General features: G+C 41.1%; 1 long non-coding RNA gene across 2 annotated transcripts in view; it reads left to right on the top strand.

Moving 5' to 3' along the window:
- Positions 1 to 616: 616 nt before the first annotated feature.
- LOC133375125 (uncharacterized) overlaps positions 617 to 19,932 on the top strand; it is a 53,174-nt gene continuing 33,858 nt past the window's right edge. Inside the window, exons 1-3 of one of the 2 annotated variants that reach the window (XR_009760085.1) lie at positions 1,183 to 1,240; positions 1,350 to 1,419; positions 1,536 to 1,603. This is a non-coding gene — a long non-coding RNA (uncharacterized LOC133375125). Of the gene's footprint in view, positions 813 to 1,182; positions 1,241 to 1,349; positions 1,420 to 1,535; positions 1,604 to 19,932 lie in introns of those variants that run through there. The other variant, XR_009760078.1, reaches the window with a different exon arrangement.

Here is a 19,932-nt window from a genome sequence, read left to right on the forward strand (position 1 = left end):
ATGAAATCCAACTTAGGCTTGTAATTAGAAATGCATACAATGCTGCAAAGGAGTGTTACTATTTAAAGCTACTAGTGTGAAGTAGGAAACCTATGAAAGAAAAGGAAAGATATATCCAGCCTCTGCTTGTTTATTTTAGTCATTCTCCAACTTTATGTTGATCTATTACAAACAAACTTGAGAACTTCATAATCACCTCACTCACTCAAGGAGGGCTAATCAGTTTACTACGCTGGTGCTTCAGCAGATGACATCACTCCTCCCATGAAAAACATCCCAGAGCTGCACTGTCCTGCATTCCTGCTCCCCTTCTGTTACCCCACTGGTCATTCCACTCACCTGGGTTGTCCCAAATGCTCCTAGATGAAAACAAAGAAACTACATGATATTGAGGTTGCTCATACATGACTCAAAGAGAGAGAGGCTATGGCAGGTTTTATGCTTGGCTCTCTAGGCTTATCTTCAGCCTTAAGGCTCACTGGCCCTTTAACTTAGAATTGAAGACAGAGAAGCAATTGTGCTGCCTAAAATAGTGTCAGTGTGGGAATATCCGCCGTCACTTCCCTTGGGCCCCTGTGAGTCAGTCCCTGAGGTCAGAGACAAATTGCAGACACAATCCTCACTGCTGCAGAGAGTCCTGCATGTCCAGGGGAAGCAAAGACAGTGGAAGTTATTAGAGCTACCCATCACAGTCCATTCTTTGCCTTCTGCCTTAGGGCTGTAAGATGGAGAAGGAATCACATCCATAAGAGTACTCATATGCTGCATTTCCATCATTCAGCATGATTACAGCTGGTTGTCCCAGGAAGGAGGTAGGATAGAGGGAGGTGGAAAACAAGAGCAAAGCAGTTTGTACCTATTTGTTTGGAATATATATTCCCCCACAAAAAAAATCCATTACTATATAACAAAATCTTGGTAGCAACCTGACTTAAATAGTTATATGCACCTTTCATTATACTGCCAATTTAATCCGACTGTTCCTGACAATAAAGTTTAAACAGCTTTCTTTTGGGATCAGGGCCTTAATTAGCCTTAGGACTTTTATAATGCAAAGAAAGACAGGAGAGAAAAAACCATTACAACTTTTATAACAGTGATAAATGATACAGACCAATAAAAAAGAAACAAGAAAATAAAGATGTACCTTGTCAGGCCTGTACGATGCTGAAAAGTTAATATGGAAAATCTGAAACAAGAGCAATCATTAAAGTGCCCCGAAAGAGGATATAGATCTGCTGTAAGTGCATACTTCAAACAATATCGTACTTTAAGAGAATCATTATCACTTCCAATGTGATCATGATATTGCCTCCTATTTATCTATGGCTTCTCATGCTATTTTTCAGACATAGGATTATAGCGATGTCTCATATGTCACTGCCTTGTCACATCCAAATAGACACTAAAATATATAAGGTATGTATTTATTTGTAGTTGTTAAATGGTTCACATACTAAACAAGCAAGCAAAAATATTTTTTTCAGAAGGCATCGTAAAAAGTTAGTTATAGCAGCCAATGTCCTGCATTTCAGATCAACCCAACTACAAAATGTCAGCACAAATAAAAAGGTCTTACAGTGCTTCAGAATGTATAAATGTGGACCTACTGGCTGAGAAAGCATTCATGGGAGGACAAACAAGCGAATACAATGACTTGGCAATTGTGATATCTTGATTCTCCATTAAGAGTGAGTGAGCAAAGGATGACAATTTTAGACTAAATTGCAAACGTGGAATCAGCCACTGCCTGTCCTCTCTGCCTGCTCTAGCTCACTTGATACCATTGAATTATTATTATTAAAAGTATTTATATACAGTTTAATTACTGATGTTTCTAAGCTGTGTACATAAAAATGATTAAATGCATACAATTGCTAAAAACAGTGAAAATTATATGCTGTATTGCTCTTTCAACAAGCTTTTAAGTAGAAACATTATCCCAGTCCGCATCTGTGTTGGAATTGTTTTTGAGATGTTTTTAAAGAAGTTTTAAAGCTGTTTTGTTTTTAAGATTTTTTAATATGTTTTATATTTAATATGTTGTAGATATGTTTTTAGTGTTTTCTCATTTGTTTGCTGCCCTGGGCTCTTTCTGGGAGGAAGGATGAGATGTAAATGTAATAACAACAACAATAACAACAACAACAACAACAATAATAATAATAATAAATGTGTCACAGTGGACATGGGCTACTCTTGAACAGATCAGATACATGGACTGACTTTGCAAGGCCCTCTGTGACTATCAGTGCATCTGATACATAAGAATAGCCCTGCTGGATCCGGTTCAAAGTCTATCTGGTCCAGCATCCTGTTCTCATGGTGGTTAACTAAATAATAATAATAATAATATAATAATAATACATTTTATTTGTTAGACGCCTATCTGTCCGAGTTAACGGACACTCTAGGCGACTTACAACAACAGATTAAAATACACTGTACAATTAAAAGACAAATCATCAGTCATTCTAAAACATCAATTTATACATCATAAAACTAATCCATCCCAAGGATCCTGTAGGCCTGCCTGAATAGCCAGGTCTTTAAGGCTCGGCGAAAACTGATCAGGGAGGGGGCATGATGAAGACCAAAAGGGAGAGAATTCCAGAGGGTGGGGGCCACAACCCAGAATGCCCTCTCTCTGGTCCGCACCAGCCTAGCTGTTTTGGCTGGTGGGACCGAGAGGAGGTCCTTGGTCGCTGATCTTGTCAGGCGGCATAATTGGTGATGCTGGAGGCATTCCTTCAGATAAGCTGGGCCGAAACCGTATAGGGTTTTGAAGGTCAACACCAACACCTTGAATTGGGCCCAGTAAACAACTGGTAACCAGTGTAGGTCTACTAACACCGGTGTAATATGATCCCGGCAGTGGGTATGCTTAATCAATCGTGCCGCCGCATTCTGTACCAGCTGCAATTTCCGGACCATTTTCAAGGGTAACCCCACATAGAGCGCATTACAGTAGTCTAAGCGAGAGGAGACCAGGGCATGTATCACTCGTGGGAGCAGGTGCACAGGAAGGTAGGGTCGCAGCCTCTGTATCAGATGTAATTGATACCAATTTGCCCGGCTCACTGCTGAAACCTGAGCCTCCACGGACAGCTGGGAGTCAAGAATGACCCCTAGGCTGCGGACCTGGTCCTTCAGGGGTAATCTTACCCCATTAAACACCAAGTCTATATCCCCCAACCTTGTCCTGTCACCCACGAGCAACACCTCGGTCTTATCAGGGTTTAGCTTCAGCCTGTTCTCGCCCATCCATCCACTTACGGACTCCAGGCATTTGGACATGGTATCCACAGCCAACTCTGGTGAGGACTTAAATGAGAGATAGAGCTGAGTGTCATCCGCATATTGGTGACACTGCAGCCCAAAACTCCTGATGATGGCACCCAGCGGTTTCACATAGATATTAAATAGCATGGGGGAAAGGATAGAGCCCTGTGGCACTCCACAATTAAGAGGCCAAGGGTCTGAAACCTCATCCCCCAATACCACCTGTTGGTACCTGCCTGAGAGATAGGAATGGAACCACCGTAAAACAGTGCCCCCTATTCCCAATCCCTCCAGGAGATTTAACAAGATACCGTGGTCAATGGTATCGAAAGCCGCTGAGAGATCTAGGAGGACGAGGAATGCATGTTCTCCCCTATCCAACGCCCTCCTCATATCATCCACCAGAGCAACCAAGGCTGTTTCAGTTCCATGTCGAGTCATGAAGCCCGATTGGAATGGATCTAAGTAATCTGCTTCATCCAAGTGTGTCTGTAACTGTTTGGCCACCACTCGCTCTATCACCTTGCCCAAGAATGGTAAATTAGAGACAGGGCAGAAGTTATTCAACTCTTGGGGATCCAAGGAGGACTTTTTCAAGATGGGCTTTATCACTGCCTCCTTGAAGGCTAATGGCATTGCACCCTCTTCCAAGGATGCATTTACCACTGCCTTGATCCCCTCGCCCAGTCTCTCTTTGCAGCTCATAATGCCTATGGGAAGCCCAAAAGCAGGACCTGAACTCAACAGTACTCTTTCCGCCTGCGATTCCCAGCCACGCTATCTAGTTGCATACTGCCTCCAACAGTGGAGGTAGAAAATATCCATTCTGGCAAGTAGCAGTTGGTAGCTGTAACGTCCATGAATTTGTCTGATCCTCTTTTAAAGTCATCCAAGTTGGAGACTATCACTTCTTATTCAGAGAGCAAATTCTATGTGTAAATTCTGTGTAAAGAAGTACTTTCTTTTCTCTGTCTTGAATCTTCCAACATTCAGCTTCATTGAGTGTTCCTGAGTTCTAGTGTTATGAGAGAGAAAGGACTTTTCTATGTCCATTTTATTCACACCATGTGTAATTTTATACACATCATATCTCCTCTTACTTGCCTTTTGTCTAAACTAAAAATGCCCAAATCAAGGACTGAAGTGGCAAAGCGCCTCTACCTGGCATTAGCTCACGTGCTACAAGGTGTCACATAGGGCTTTGCAAACACTTGGCCAGGACCCCCCACTCCCCCCCCCAAAATGCTTAGGAAGGATAGAGAAATCTTTGCTTCTCAGTTCTGAGCTCCCTAGGTAATTGGGGATTTTTTTACACTATAGGTCAAGGATAGCCAACATGATGCCTTCCAGATGTTGTTGGACTACCACTTTCATCATGCCTGACCACTGGCCATACTAGTTGGGGCTGATGGCAATTAGAGGCCAACAACATCTGGAGGGTACCTCACTGGCTACTCCTGACAGATGACCACATGCAGGTACAGATTTGTGCAGTTTTCTGGGGGTTTTGCTGGAAAGCAACTCACAGCATGTGCTGCTTATGAGGTTGGAAGTGTGTGTTTATATCTGTAGAAGGTGCAGAAGCCTACCATATGGCCCATCATGCACAAAAGCTGTTTAGCGTTCTTATGAATATTCTGCTAGCCCAGTTATTCTCAATTTGTGGTTAATTCACAAGCGACTTGCTAGCACAACCCTGAAGTAGCATGTGTGCTTGCTTATTGCAGATCAGTGTTTTCTTTTATCAGTTCTTCTATGGTACTGTAAAATATACCGTGTTTGGGACTTCAGATTAAAGACGTTTTCAGATATTTTTAAATAACAAAGTACAGTGACCTGGTTTGCACATCACACTGAGCCAAACCCTGGCGTAGTGTGAATACATTGGCTCACAAATAGGATATTGCAGCTGCTTTGCTCCACCCTTCGTTGAGTAAGTTTTATTATTATTATCATTATCATTATTTGATTTGTATCCCACCCTTCCTCCTAGCAGGAGCCCAGGGCAGCAAACAAAGCACTAACAACTTGGCCCGGCAGATAGATCTACAGTAGGGATGGGGAACCTCCGACCTGTGGGCCTAATTAGGCCTAGCAGGGGTCCTAATTTGGCCCAAAACACACCCATCTGCTCCATCCCTGATGTCATATGTGATGTCAGCTGGGAGGCAGATGAAGACATGTCCTTCACTTTGAAGTGTGTTTCAAAGTAGTTTCTGTTGGAACTGCTTCGAAACACACTTCAAAGGCCTTGTTGTCACCTGATGTGAAATGATTCACAATGGAACTGTCCTACGCACCTGTCAAACTTCGCCCGTGGGATTTGTGTAGAAAAGTATCTGGGTTCGGGACCTGCGGAGCACAGTGATTGACTGGGTCACTGATTCATAGGATTGCCATAAGTCGTAATTGACTTGAAGGCAGATAACAACAACAACAGGTAGGGTTGCCAGGTTCAGGGCCTGAGACTGATCCTGTATCTTTAGAAGAAGAGAAAGTCAGCCAAGTGCAGGTGTTCTTGCAATATTGTAATGGGAAAAACCACAAGATGGAATTCTCCCTTTCCCCTGCACAACTTTTAAAGATACAGAAGACCTCTTTGTTGCCAGGCCAGGCCGCCAAGAGGTCTTCTGTATCTTTAAAAGTTGTGCAGGGGGAAGGGAGAATTCCACCTTGTGGTTTTTCCCATTACAGTGTTGCAAGAACACCTGCACTTGGCTGACTTTCTCTTCTCCTAAAGATACAGGATCAGTCTCAGGCCCTGAGCCTGGCAACCCTAAAGGGTACAAGACATCTTCTCTGCAGATCACACTTTTGTTTTCCCTTTTCTGAGCACTGGCTCTCCCAGCTGGTGTTGCTAGTCAAACGAGACTCTGCCTTTCAGCTACTGGCTCCATTTGTATCATGAATACTGAACTTAAGCTGAGAGACCCAATACCCAGATGAAGCTGCTGTTAGAAAAGGCATCAGGAAATTTTAGGATAGGAAAGGCATTGCTAGGTACTTAAAAGACTTGGAGCATAAGCCCATAATACAAATTAGCATGTGAGAATCTATCTATCTTAGGGTTACCAGATCTTTGGTTTTTGCCTGGAGACTTGGGATTTTTGGGGTCCTTCCCAGGAGAGTCACCCCAATCTCTGGACTCTCAGCTTTCTTTCTTGTCTTTTTTTAAATTAAGTTCCTAGGGGGTCCAGTTCAAGTGATATACACCAAACTTCAGCTGCGCCCACGCAACTTCCCTTAAATGAGCTCATAGCTGGCTCCTCTAACCCATCCTGTCAAGTTTGTAGCCAATAAGAGAAGTCAGAGTTGTGATTGACATGGAATTTGTTGACCTCCAGGCATACCTAGAACCCACTGCAAGTTCAGAAAACTGTTGTCTTTTCCTGGACTTCCGGGAAGGGTTGCTTTGCCTGTGCTGCCTCTGAGTCGAGCTCTCGTCTCAAAAGAAGCTTTTTCAGCTCTAAAATCAGTCAAAACGTTCTCTTTGACTGGTAAAGATTTTCTCCCGGACAGGGAGAAACGTAGAGATTAACCACAAAGCCTGTTTTTGTGGGGAGGACTGGATTTCATTTATTTATGAGAGAAGGTTCAAACTGCAATGCCGGATGGACTTTCATCAAGCTCTAGCTGATTATAGCGACACGTTTATCTTTTCTTCAAAGAAAAACGGACTATAACAGGCAGATAAGCATCCTTCTTTCTATTTTCTTTTTTCACTTGGTTTAAATTGTTGCAGCAAAAAAGAGATTTGTCAATGAATCAGCTGTGAAGAACTTCTGGGTGAGTTGTGGCTTTTCTCTTTCACTCACAAAATTAAGGAGGAAAGAAATCGAAAAAGCTTATATTTGTTTTTATTGCAAAAAGCTGTCCTGGAGGTGCATTCTAAAGATATCAACGGAAGAGGGATTTCTATTTCGAGGAGGGGAAAAAAAAATTTTTTTTTTTGAGTCTATTTCATTTTGACGAATCTGCTTGTTCATGACGCCACTAATTGTTTTGATGTTGGGAACTAAGTTTGCTTTGTATTCCTGAACACATAAAAGATAAGGCAGGCTGTATTGTCTACACTGATGTCAGCAAGCCTGTAATATTAACCCAATTGTGGCTGAAATAATTTTTGTTTCTGTGGTTTTAAGAATGACAACCAGGAAAGTGATTGAGACCATGGAAGAAATTATGTTTCAGAAAATAATGGGTGAGATTGAGATAATGAAACAAACCCTGAGACAGGGTAGACAGGAGATGAAAATTGAATTTAACAAAATGACGCAGGAGCTTAAAGAAATAGGAGATTCTGTGAGAGAGGTGTTTGATGAGATTAGAGATGAGAAAAGAAAAATTAAAGGGAAGCTACAAGCCCTGGAGATTGGAACAAATGTGAAATTGGAAAAAGATTTGGAGTTTATGGATGTTAGAAATAAAGTTTACTGTTTGGAATTCAACGTTGTCTCTGAAGAAATTAATGAAGATTTTGGTGGTAAAGTAATCAATGTCTTGGATAATTTTCTGGACTGGAATGATGTGATGGAGCTTGACATAGAAAAAATCTATGGAGTTGGCTACAGATATGTGACAGTGGAGAAACTCTTAAGAGATGAGCCAGTGCATTTTGTAAAAAAGAAGAACAGAGATATGACTTTGCAGCAATATTTCAGCAACATATTCAGAATTCTTGACTGGAATGATGTGATGGGGCTTGACATAGAAAAAATTTATGGAATTAACTACAAATATGTGACAATGGAAAAACTTTTAAGAGATGAGCCAGTGCATTTTGTAAAAAAGAAGAGCAGAGATGTGACTTTACAACAATATTTCAGCAACATATTCAGAATTGATGGCAAGGACATATTTGTGATGGGGGAAATTCCCATCAGACTCTTGTTATATGACTATGGCTATGACAGCAAGATCATCATGGGATACTGATAATGGATGAATGGATACTGAAACCACTGGATTCAACAGGACTATTGAAGATGGAAGATGGAATTAATATTGATAATGGAAGAATGGTTATGGAAATTATTGGACCTAACAGATTTGACGACATGGATTAATCAATATGTTTATTTGGACTATGGCTATGACAACAAGATTATTATGGGATACTGATAATGGAAGAATGGCTACTGAAATTACTGGACTTAACAGGATTATTGAAGATGGAAGATGGAATTAATACAGATAATGGAAGAATGGCTATTGTAATTATTGGGCCTAACAGATTTGAATCAGATGGATTAAGCGACATGTTTATTTGGAGAAAAATTGAAAGATATATCTCTCAAGGAATTGAAACCTCTCTTTGACTTTTTGTGCAAAGAATAAAATAATGTTTATGAGATTTGATGATTAATTAAGATAACTACTGGAGGAAAGTGATTTTATAATATCATTTTAGAGACAGGATTGTTATATATTGTAGACCTATAACTGATCTGCGACAAATCGGAAGTCGACATTTTATTTTATTGTTTAATTGTTTTTGTTTTGTCTTTGAAAATTTGAATAAAAATTAATGATTAAAAAAAAGAAAACTGTTGTCTTTTCCTGCTACTCTGAAAATCTCATAAATTGAATAAGTTTATAGCTTTCAGCAATAGCAAAAGTCCCTTTCTCTCTGTGCAGCAGATCTAGAAGAAAATATCAGAGCAGGATTTTGGTAGGCATGCATAGTAAACAATTTCTGTTATGATTATAATAAAAGTGTACATGCATAGTTTTTGAATTACTTGCAAAAATAGTGTATTATACATTTTAATTTTCAAATAATTTTTGAACAGAATTTTTTTAAAGTGTATATGCAGCTTATGATGCCATTACAATGTGTTATACTTTTCTAATTATAAGGAGTCAAACAAGTTTAAATTTTCCTGGGCTGTTGAAGAGGGCAGTTTATTTGTTTAATTTATAGCCTGTTTTGAAAACTTCCCCAATATGAAGCTTTAATCTTATACTTGCTTTTCTGGGAGTAAAGCTGCAATGTTAATTCCACATTCTGGGTGTAAAACCCATTGAGATCAATAGGACTTACTTTTGAGTAGACATGATTAGGATTGTGCTGTAAATCAATGGGTGATTGTGTTTGCGTTGTAAATATTTCTTTCCCCCTCCAATCCTATTTTTTTAAAGCAATTAGGCAGGACTTACTTAGGTGTCACTGCTTTTATTTGGTTGGAAATTAATACCAATTTTATTTTTTAAAAAAAATGTTCTGTAATGACCAACTGGTTTTGACAACAAACTATTATATAGGGTGTATGTATTTTTACATCTCTAGTATGTGTGTATATGGAGTCTTTCCGACAACCCTGTAAGGTAGGGTTGTCAAATGGAAACCAAGGCAGCTCACAACAAGAAATAAATCCATTTAAAATCCAATGACCATAGAAACAAAAATAAAACAGTTGCAAAACAGCTTAAAGTGGCATGATTTTGAATTTTGAGTTGGGTGAATGAAGTTCCTTATCACTTAAGGTTGCAGCACACTTCCCTGTTTAAATAAGCTCCATTGAATACATTGGGATTTGCTTCTGAGTAAACATGCGTAGGATTGCACTATAAATATCTTTACAGGTTGTGTAATTAATAAACATCGTTGACAGTCATGCTTATATAAATATTTCTTCAAACTATGTCCCAATAAGTATCTGATTTCACACTATAATTATAAATTAGTATTTCCTCTATGTTTTAAATGTGCCCTTCTTCCTTGGGGTGGTCATGGTCCCACTCTGTTGTTTTTACCCCGAGGGGCAGATTAGACTGAGAGATGGTGAGTAGCCCATGGTCACCAACTAAACTTTGTAGCTGATTTCCATTTTAAAAATTAATTAAAATGATTTACATGCAGGCAAAGAAGATTATGAAGTAGATCCAAACAATACATTTAAAGCACATCCCACTCACATTTAAAACACATGATTTCCCCTAAGGAATCCGGGGATGTTTAGTTTTTCCCTCACAGTTATAATTCTCACCATCCTTAACAAACTACAGTTCCCATGATTCTGTGGTGGGATTCATGTGCTTCAAATGTGTGTTGAATGTGCTTTAAATGAATGGTGGATCTGCCCTAGGTATGTTGTGCATTCATTAGTGAATTGAAAAGAACAATTTTAAAAGATACTTTTTTAAACAGGGGAAGGGTTGTAGCTCAGTGGTAGGGCATATGCTTTGCATGCCAAGGTCCAAAATTCAATTTCTGGAAAAGACGGTTGCCTGGAATCCTGGAGAGCATATGTTAGTCCATGACATCAGTAATAAGCTAGATGGTACCAAATGCCCTGGGTCAGTAAAAGGCAGATTCCTTTGTTCCTAAAAGAGGAAAGAGACCCAAGGGCCACAGTGACTCTGCAATTTATGTATGTATTTTATTTACAACATTTATATACCACTTTATTGTAACAAAATCTCAAATAATTAAAACAATAAAATTATTGGCAAAAATAGTTAACAACAGGTATTTAAAAACATTTAAAATAATAAAACACTGAGTTAAAAACAGATTAAAAAACATAGTAACTTCTGCATGCCTGTGTACACTTGCCTAAACAAAAATGTTTTTAGCAGGTGCAAAAAGAGTACAATGAAGGCACCTGCCTAATGTCAATGGGCAGTGAGTTCCAAAATGTAAATGCTTTCACACTTAAAGGATCAATTTATTTGAAGAGCAGAAGTACTATGTAGCACCCATAACATGGAAAGCACACCTTGAACTTGGCCTGGTAGCAAATCGGCAACCAGTGCAGATTTCAGAGCAGATGTATTATGTGCTGATAGGGTCTCACTCATATCAGCAATTGTGCCACAGCATTCTGCACTAACTGCAGCCCCTGGTTCAGGTTGTGCTGCATTGGGATTTCTGTGACCTTGGCTGACTGTGCCAGGATTTTGTTAGTTTTAGGTTTTGGTTAGGAATCCTGACTGGTTGTGGGATGCTGAGTTTTCTGCCTTACTCATAGGAATCTTGCTGTGGTTGGTATGGTATTGAATTTAGGAAATTGTCACTGTCTTTTGTTTTTCTTTTTGTTTGCATTTACCTTTAAACCTCACTCCCTTACATCCATAGAAGCAACAACAGTGTTTCCATGCACGCAGCTCAACCCCCTTAAACCCAGTGATGATACACCTTGATGGTCACATGATGGCTTGTTTCTTGCTCAACAGTGGTAATAGACAATTCACATACTGGGAAATGTGGCTGCAGTTGCTGTTGTTCCCAAGCTACAGCCTATGAAGGTAGACCAAACCATATGCGTGTTCTCTCTGTTAATTATTACTTACTGGAAGTGGGTTGGCTGTCAAAGTGAGTTTATACCAGCCCACAGAATAGGTAGAAAAGGATAGAGAATCTTCTTACTATTACTAATTTCTCAAACCTCTTTCTGAAGAGAAGAGTCAAGTCTGTAAAGAAGTTTGAGCCATGTTAAAAGATAGGGGCAGGGCATTCCAGGCAGGGAGATGTCAACCCTGCTTGAATATGGATATCTTTCCAGAGGATCCCTAGTCAAGCCTTATCAACAGCACAATCCTAACCATATCTATTCAGTCCTATTCTATGAGGCTTAGCCCCTTAGTAAGTGTGTTGAGAATTGCAGCCTTCAGGGGCATCCATCTTAGTGCTTCTATCTAACACCTCCACGACACTATGCTCCCTTCTTCCTACAATGGCCTTCTGGTGACTGGCCTGGCTTGAGGGCACTTAAACCTTTCTTGCCAGAAGCAAGGAGGCTAGATGAAGTGTTCCCTACCAGGCTCCTTAAGCAGGTGAGAAGGAATGATCCCGTCCCTTCAGCTGGACCTGGGAACATCCTCATTTAGCTAAGATTTCTATTGTAATCTCCAATTGGATAATTGTTTTTTGTTTGAATGGTATGCTCCAAGTGACAGTGGTTGACGCTTATTGTACCATGCTTAATGATATCACTAGGGCCCGCTCCATGATATCACTAGAGCCCACCCCTGTGACATCACTAGGACCCACCCCCATGACATCACTAGAGCCCGCCCCTGAAATCTCAGGGTTTAGGATGCTTCTGACCTAGCAACCCTAATCTATCTATATAGATGCCAATTATGGTGGCATTGTGCTTTGCAGTATGCCCAGGTGCTCTGTAAGCAGGATCCCTAAAAAAATTCACTTTTTTTAAAAAGAGGGAAAGAGATAGGAGATCCAGGACCTGCTGCAAAAAAACAAGGGCTCAGGACCACTAATGGGATGCATCAAGGAATAGCCCCTCCCTTTCTGCAGCTTGCTAAAGACCGACTTCTGTGAGCATACTTAGAACAGAGAGTTGTATCCAGTGCTGTCCATGTGTGAACAGAATGGATTTCACACAACAGGACACCCCACACACCCTCAAAATCTGCTCCAGTGAGTTGGGGGCTGCAGAGGGGGCTGCAGGAGGGGAAGGGGAAGTCCTGTTGTGCAAGCATATCTTACCTCTGACATAAAGTCTGAAAATGCTTTAGGTTAATGAAACATCATTGCTGTGTTTCACTATGTTATCTGGTGTGTATAAGGAGGATATGTGAAGGTAATTAATGCTTTCTGAATAGTATCACCTGTGGCGTCACAGATGCCTCTGGAAGCAATTATCCACCAAAGCTACAGGGTTCTATTATTGTTTTAAAATGTTTAAAGCTCTTTAAAGGTTGGTCCTTAATACACAAGGACTCATAAAGTTCTTTAAAAGTGACTGGCATAAACAAGGCTAGCCATTCCTCTGAAGAAACAGTCTGTTATTTCCAAAACCTTTTAACAATATTTTCAAAGGTCAAGAGCCTTTGCCTTTCTAGTAGCAAGGGTCCCACCATATCCATTATGTTTGGAGATCTGATGTCATGATGCTACTGCTACAAGAATAGACCTAGAGAAATAGGGGAAACTTTTGCCCATTTTTCTGGAAGTTCACCTCTACAAGTTCTTAGTGAATGTAATGGGCCTTGGCAAAGATACCCAAGTTGTTAGGACAGACCTGCTTCATTTAGCGAGTGCACCAGAATGAAATTGCCACTGGCAAACATATCTAATATAGCTCTCTTGCAGCCTTTAAAAAAAACAAAAACCTTGAGGAAAACTTTATTCAGGGCAATTCATTTCTCAAATCGATGACAAACTTGATTATCTCTGACATGTGCAAAATAAATTGTTTGTGGGTTGCTAAATGTAGTATTTCCATCTAACAGTTGGCCATCTTTGAAGCCAAGCTCTTCAAAACTGTCAAGATTTATCAAGTGCTTTTGGCACTAAAGCGTGTTTCAGATTAGCCTTACCAGTGAATGGAATGTCCTGAGCAGCTTGGAACCAAATTACCTGATGGACCATCTCCTTATGCAAGTCTTTACTCATCAGCTGTTGGGCCCCTCTTGTGTGTGCCTTCTGAGGCAAGGTTTAGTGGCAGTGTGCCAGGGGGCATTCTCAGTGGTGGGTATCCCATATGTATAACTTCCTGCCCCAAGATATTAGGTCATCTTCCTCTTTATTTGCATTTTGTTAGTAATTCCATAAGGAATTGAATGTGGGTGCTGCTCTTTGTGTTTTGCTTATTTCTTTAGTGTGATAATTTGTGTTTTAATGTTTGGATTATTTCTATTTGTAAGCCACTTTGAGCAACTACTTTGGTGGAGGGGAAAAGCAGGGTATACATTTTAAAAGAATAATAATAAACAATCCATGCCAGATCAACTATGCTGAACATAAGTCACCACAGCCTGTGGTCTGTCAGGCCCTCAGTAACACCTTGTTTTTAACACTGTCAGGTGGGCAGCAAAATCAATAGTTTTATTAAGCTTTGATGGGTCACCATACTTGGCTTGTGGGTGGCCTGTGGCTTGCAAATTGAACTGTTCTCCTAAGCTGTAGGCTGAATTATCTGGGCTCCTCCACACATTATGGGAATTAACAGGTATATATCTATATTACATGTTTCAACGTGATATACTTCTATCTTTTTCCACATTGCACACAACTGTATGTTCACCTCATATGGGATCTGTTTTGATGAAGTGCAGGATAGAAGTTCCATAAATAAATAAAAATATGCACTATTCATTATCTGTCTATATTCCAGGCAAAGAATGTGCCACTACTGTGCTCCATTCAACACAGTCCAAGATAGATGTTAAATGGTAGCAGCCAATTCTTAGATGGCATGTCCATACTTTTTTTTTTTTAACTCTCCTTCTTGCCTTTACACAGCAATGCTTTTCAAGCTGTGTGCCAGGAAACGCCAGAAATTCTTGGAAGTTTGCCAGGGATTCACATACCAGAACATAAAAAGAGCCCTACTGGACCAAAGGCCTTTCTAGTCCAACATCCTATTTCCCACAGTGGCCAACGAGACATCTATGGGAAACCCACATGCAGGACCTTCTCCCACTGTTGTTCCCAGAAGCTGGTATTCAGAGGTATGTCACCTCTGATCCTTAAAAAAAGATCAGTAAGAGCAGACAAGTTTTCTCAAAATACAGCTTGCTGATCATCACAACTAATGCTCTCCTGGAAGATGCAGCTGCTAAAGAGTGTGTTCTATGTAATCTAAAGTGCAGGTTTTGTCCATGCAGGGCAACAATGAGATCCAATAGGCATCTGGCCAGTCCTGTCTCTGAACTGTGTGAACACTTGGGACATGCTGGAATTCCATGGTAGACATGCAGGCATTTCTCAGTGGCCAATTCAATTTGAAAGATGTTCCCTGAATGTCAAACTATTGCTTCACAGTAGCAGTAAAGCTACAATTGTTATGGTATTTGTTGGCATCATATGTACATAGTTTGTTTTTACTTCTGATCTTGAGCCACAGCCGTTGGTGGAAGGGAAGGATGGATGGAACCCTACCAAAGAAACTACCTCTCTGAAATCCCAATCGGCTAGCTAAATGCAACTCCCGACCATATGGCTTGATTTTGCTCCTGGCTGAAACTAAAGACTTGGGGGGGGAAATTGATAAATGGATTAATCAGCAAATTCAACAGGTGTACCTTTCCATTGCTGTATGTCCATACTGGAAAAGCATTTCCTGTTGAATTTCTGTTTTGCATCTATGGAAAGCAATCCTTTCCACAGACCTACTTCTACAAGACAGAACAAGGCTCCCACTGTCTGAAATGGAAGAAAAAAAGCCTTGCATCTTTAGCAGTACACAGAGACCATAACCAAATTTTATAAAAATCCATAAAAACTAGAAACTTGAATTAAAATTTCAGTTAAAGGTAAAATTCCATACCCGCTTATTTAGGATTAAGCCCAGGAAACATTTTTAGGATATGAACATCAATGCTAAGTATTAAGATTATATTTCAGAAGATTTAATTCTAAGAGACAGATTCTGAGAGGACAAGCTCTCCCTTGCCTCTGTTTTGTCCAGTCCCCCAATATTTTTAGACAGGCCCGCCCTTAGCATGTGCGGGGCCCGGGGCAAAAGCATAGTTGCCCCCCCCACATTCTCTCTCTCTCTATATATATACATACATATGAACGTAATTGTAATTAACCAAACAGAGGTTGGTTACCTCTGTTTGGTTAATCACAATTACAGTACGTTCATATATATTTTTAGGTGATTAACAGAATCCTTATAGGGATCCAGAGCAACCTTGAGTGAAGTTCTGTTTGTTGCTTTCAAAACTGTCTTAGAGAGAGAGAGAGAGAGAGAGAGAGAGAGAGATTTTATTTACAAATATATGTAATTATAATATTGCTAACAACCTATTAAATACAAATATGATTACCTTCACTTCAGGGAATAGGCCTCTAGTCAACCTGTTCCATATCATTTCACCACCTGTGTGCCTGCCTTTTTAATATGAAACAAAACTTTTGGGATCTGCATAACTGACAAAGTTTTATTTTACTTTTTAGAATATTGGGTCGGTTTTAATATCATTTTGGAATCCTAATGAAGGGTGCATTTTGAAGGAACACATTAATTATGCAATCTAATTCAACAGATGAGGCTTTTCCTGACTTGGTGATGGGGAAAGACTTCCCTGTTGAAGTTTTGCCTGCTACAGAGTTTGTTGTTGTTGCACGGCTGCCTACTTGCTCTCCCCCTCCCCGTGAGACTCACCGGGCAGCTCTGCCCTGCGGAACTGTGGCAGGCTGCTAAAAAAGCAGTGGCGACAGTGGCGAGCGGAGGGGCATAATCGCTGGCGCGGCAGGCGAGTTCGCAGCGCCTGCACTCAGCCTCTCTAGCTGGGCTCGGCAGCGCGGCTAGCAAATCACCAGCTGCTGCCTGACGTTGCTGAGGCTGGCGAGGCATGTCGGGGCTGCCCCCTCTTCTCCTCCCAAGCTTGGGATGGCCTAACCCCTAGCTGCGAAGGTGGTGCGCTGCTGCTGCTGCTGTTGGAGGGGGCCGGAATGGGTTGCATGTGTGGAGGTGGCAGCGATCCGCACGACCCTTTGGCCTTGGACTTGTTTAGGGGTCTGGTGGCACACAGACCTCAGCCCCCCTTGTTGACAGAGCGGGACACTCTGGCAGCCCAAATTCAGATCGCCAAGTGCAGGGCCCCCCAAAGCTCAGGGCCCGGGGCAACTGCCCCACTTCCCAGTGCCTAGGGGCAGTACTGTTTTTAGACAGCGTCATCCCTGGCATCATGCTTCTCCTGAAGTATCTCATTTGTTGCTTTCCTTTCTCCCTAAACATATTTCATTCTTTTGACAACATCATTCTTTGTTGCATGGGCTGATAAACCAAGCACATCTATAAGCATATTTTTCTGTTGCCATTTAATGCAAATAAAAAAACTTTGCTTTCTGCGTAGAAAATGCTGAATTGATTATGAGTTGTGTGCTTGGTGTTGTGTGTGTGCTTTTAGAGAGAGAAATGGCTGTGATGTGAGTCCATTATAACAGTCTAGCCAGAATACTTGGAAACACATCAAAGTCTGCCTGAGGGACAGATTAAAAATAGATCTTCAGAATTTCTATTTCATATTTCAAGTAATGGCCCACCTGCCAAGTGAAATGAAGCCAAACTGATTGTGGACATTAATGTTCAGACAAAGCTTTCTGTTGAAAAAGACAAGAAATGCAGGATTAAAGCAGGGGGGAGGCTTAATGCTATCCATATACCCCACTCCTGGGTCTCTCATTTGCCGAGCTTAAAGAGTTGCTTCTCATCAGGCAATGGGAAGAAACAACCCTTCTTACAGACAGGCAAAGGATGATTTTTTTTATTATTGCAGAATGATAAATAGTATTCCATTAAAACCAGACAGGCTGCTTACAAAGGTCTGATCTGTTGAGCAACAACAAATGCTGGAGCAAACTTACAGACTCTGCCAATGACCTGCTGTGCTGTCTAATCACTGACTAGGTATAATTATAAAGAGTGTTTTACCTGAATCTTTAGACAAGCTTTCCCCAACTTGGCGCCTTCTGGATATTACAGATTAACTCCCATTAGTCCCTGTCAGCAAGGTCACTAGTCACTAGTCAGGATGCTGAACATTATTGTCCAACAACATCTGGAGGGCACTAGATTGGGATGGATTTTGACCCAACAGGTGGAAAAAGGCATTGCAACCTATTCTTTCCCATAGGTGAAATTGGAGGCTCCATCCCCTGTGTAACAAAATAACTTTTGCAAATGGCAAGCTCACATTTGGAATCAGGAAATATTGCACCCCACAGGAGGAAGCCTATTTTCGATTAGATCCTCCTGTCTAGTGTAGGGGATCAGATAAAGTTTTTCAGCATAGCTGATCCCTTTAACCCACATCACTTTTCTTCTGGAGAACAAAAGTTACAGGGGCCAGTATAGCATGTTTGCAGGCGGGGAAATTTGCAAAACTGGCTAGATTCAAACCTACAATATGCACTGTGCCATGTCTTATCTCTTTCCGTAGCCTAATTTCTGGAGGGTTTATGACTGTCATGTTGGAATCACATGCTGCTATATTACAGGAGTGTGAATAGGGCATGTCAATAGCATCATGAATCTGGTTCTCACCATGTTTTTACAGGCAGATTAAATATGCTAAATCTAGTGCATTTTGCATCTGTGTCCATTAATTTCATAAGAAGAGGCCAGCCCTTCCATTAGGCAGAGTGAGGCAGTCATCTCAGGCAGTGGATACTGGGGGGGGGCAGCCCCCTGCCATTCACCCTGAGCCCAGCCCTCTATACTTGTCTGTTCTGCACCCCCTAAGCTAATCTGTGGCCTCAAGAGTGGTGGTGTTAGTTGTCCTGATGCCAACGTCAAGGTAAGATTCAATTCCAAAAGGAATGGAATTTTCTGAAAATCTCAGTGTCTGGTTTATTCACGTGAATCTTTTCAAATTCCTGTCTTGGGCCACATCTGCACTATACATTTAAAACACTGATACCACTTTAACAGCCATGGCTTCCCTCAAAGAATCACAGAAAATGTAATTTGTTAAGGGTGCTGAGAGTTTAGAAGACCCCTATTCCCCTCACAGAGCTAGACTTCTCAGAGTGGTTTAACAATCAATCCCTCTTTCCAGGGAACTCTGGAAATAGACATATGTTGGCAATGTGTGTGTATGGACTGCCTTCAAGTCGATCCTGACTTATGGTGACCCTATGAATAGGGATTTCATGGTAAGCGGTATTCAGAGAGGGTTTACCATTGCCTCCCTCTGAGGCTAGTCCTCCCCAGATGGCTAGGGCCTGCTCAGTTTGCCACAGCTGCACAAGCCAGCCCCTTCCTTGTCTGCAACTGCCAGCTGGGGGGCAACTGGGCTCCTTGGGACTCTGCAGCTTGCCCGTGGCTGCACAGGTGGCAGGGCACGTAACCCCTTAGCCACTCACTGTGGGGATGATCTTTAGCTGGCCCTTGACACCCAGGAGACACGAGCGGGGATTTGAACTCACAGACTCTGGACTCCCAGCCAGGCTCTCCTCCCAACTGTGCTATACCAGCCCATATATGTTGGCAAACAAAGTCCTAAATGACTTGGGCCCCAAATATCTGAAGGACCATCTCCTCTCATGTAGATCTGCCTGGATGTTCCCCATCTTCCCTAAAGAATCTTGGGGATGATAGGTTACCTATCACGGAGCAACAATTCCCAGCAGTCCCAAAAGGCTACAGTTTTCAGGATTTTTGGGGAGGGGTGCTTTTGAGATGCTTTAAGTGTATGGTGCATTTGCAGCCTTAGTCATCCTTGGAAAAAATCAACTGAAATTCAGCTGGTTTACTCTGAGCATGACTAAGTCTTATCTAACCCTCTGACTATCTGATTATTATTTCCCTTAACCATCTGGAATGTTTGTTTTTATAAAAAAAAAACAGAAAAAATAAAAACTCCAAAAGATTAAAATAATAATTTAAAATAAACTTACTAGTACCAAGGCTTTCTGTTGAAATCTCAAGCCAAGAAAATACCTTTTAAAATAGAGAACTTTTAATTGGATTTGCAAACATCTGCAAAAAATTAATTCTGGAATTTATTTTATTTTTTAAGATAAGATTAATATTCTGGCCAGTCTTTTCCTTCAGATAAAAACTTAAAATGGCATTCAGAACAACAAATGAACTGGTTTTTCCAATCAGTTATCTCCCTCTGGCTCCTTTAGGATGCACACCTTAACATGGTGAGGGGGTTTGAGAGTGTTAAAGAAGTCGAGAGCAATGCCATCAGGAGTCTAGACCAAGAGGCTACACTCCTAGC

This window comes from Rhineura floridana, chromosome 1, assembly GCF_030035675.1.
Source record: "Rhineura floridana isolate rRhiFlo1 chromosome 1, rRhiFlo1.hap2, whole genome shotgun sequence".
Taxonomy (NCBI): Eukaryota; Metazoa; Chordata; class Lepidosauria; order Squamata; family Rhineuridae; genus Rhineura; species Rhineura floridana.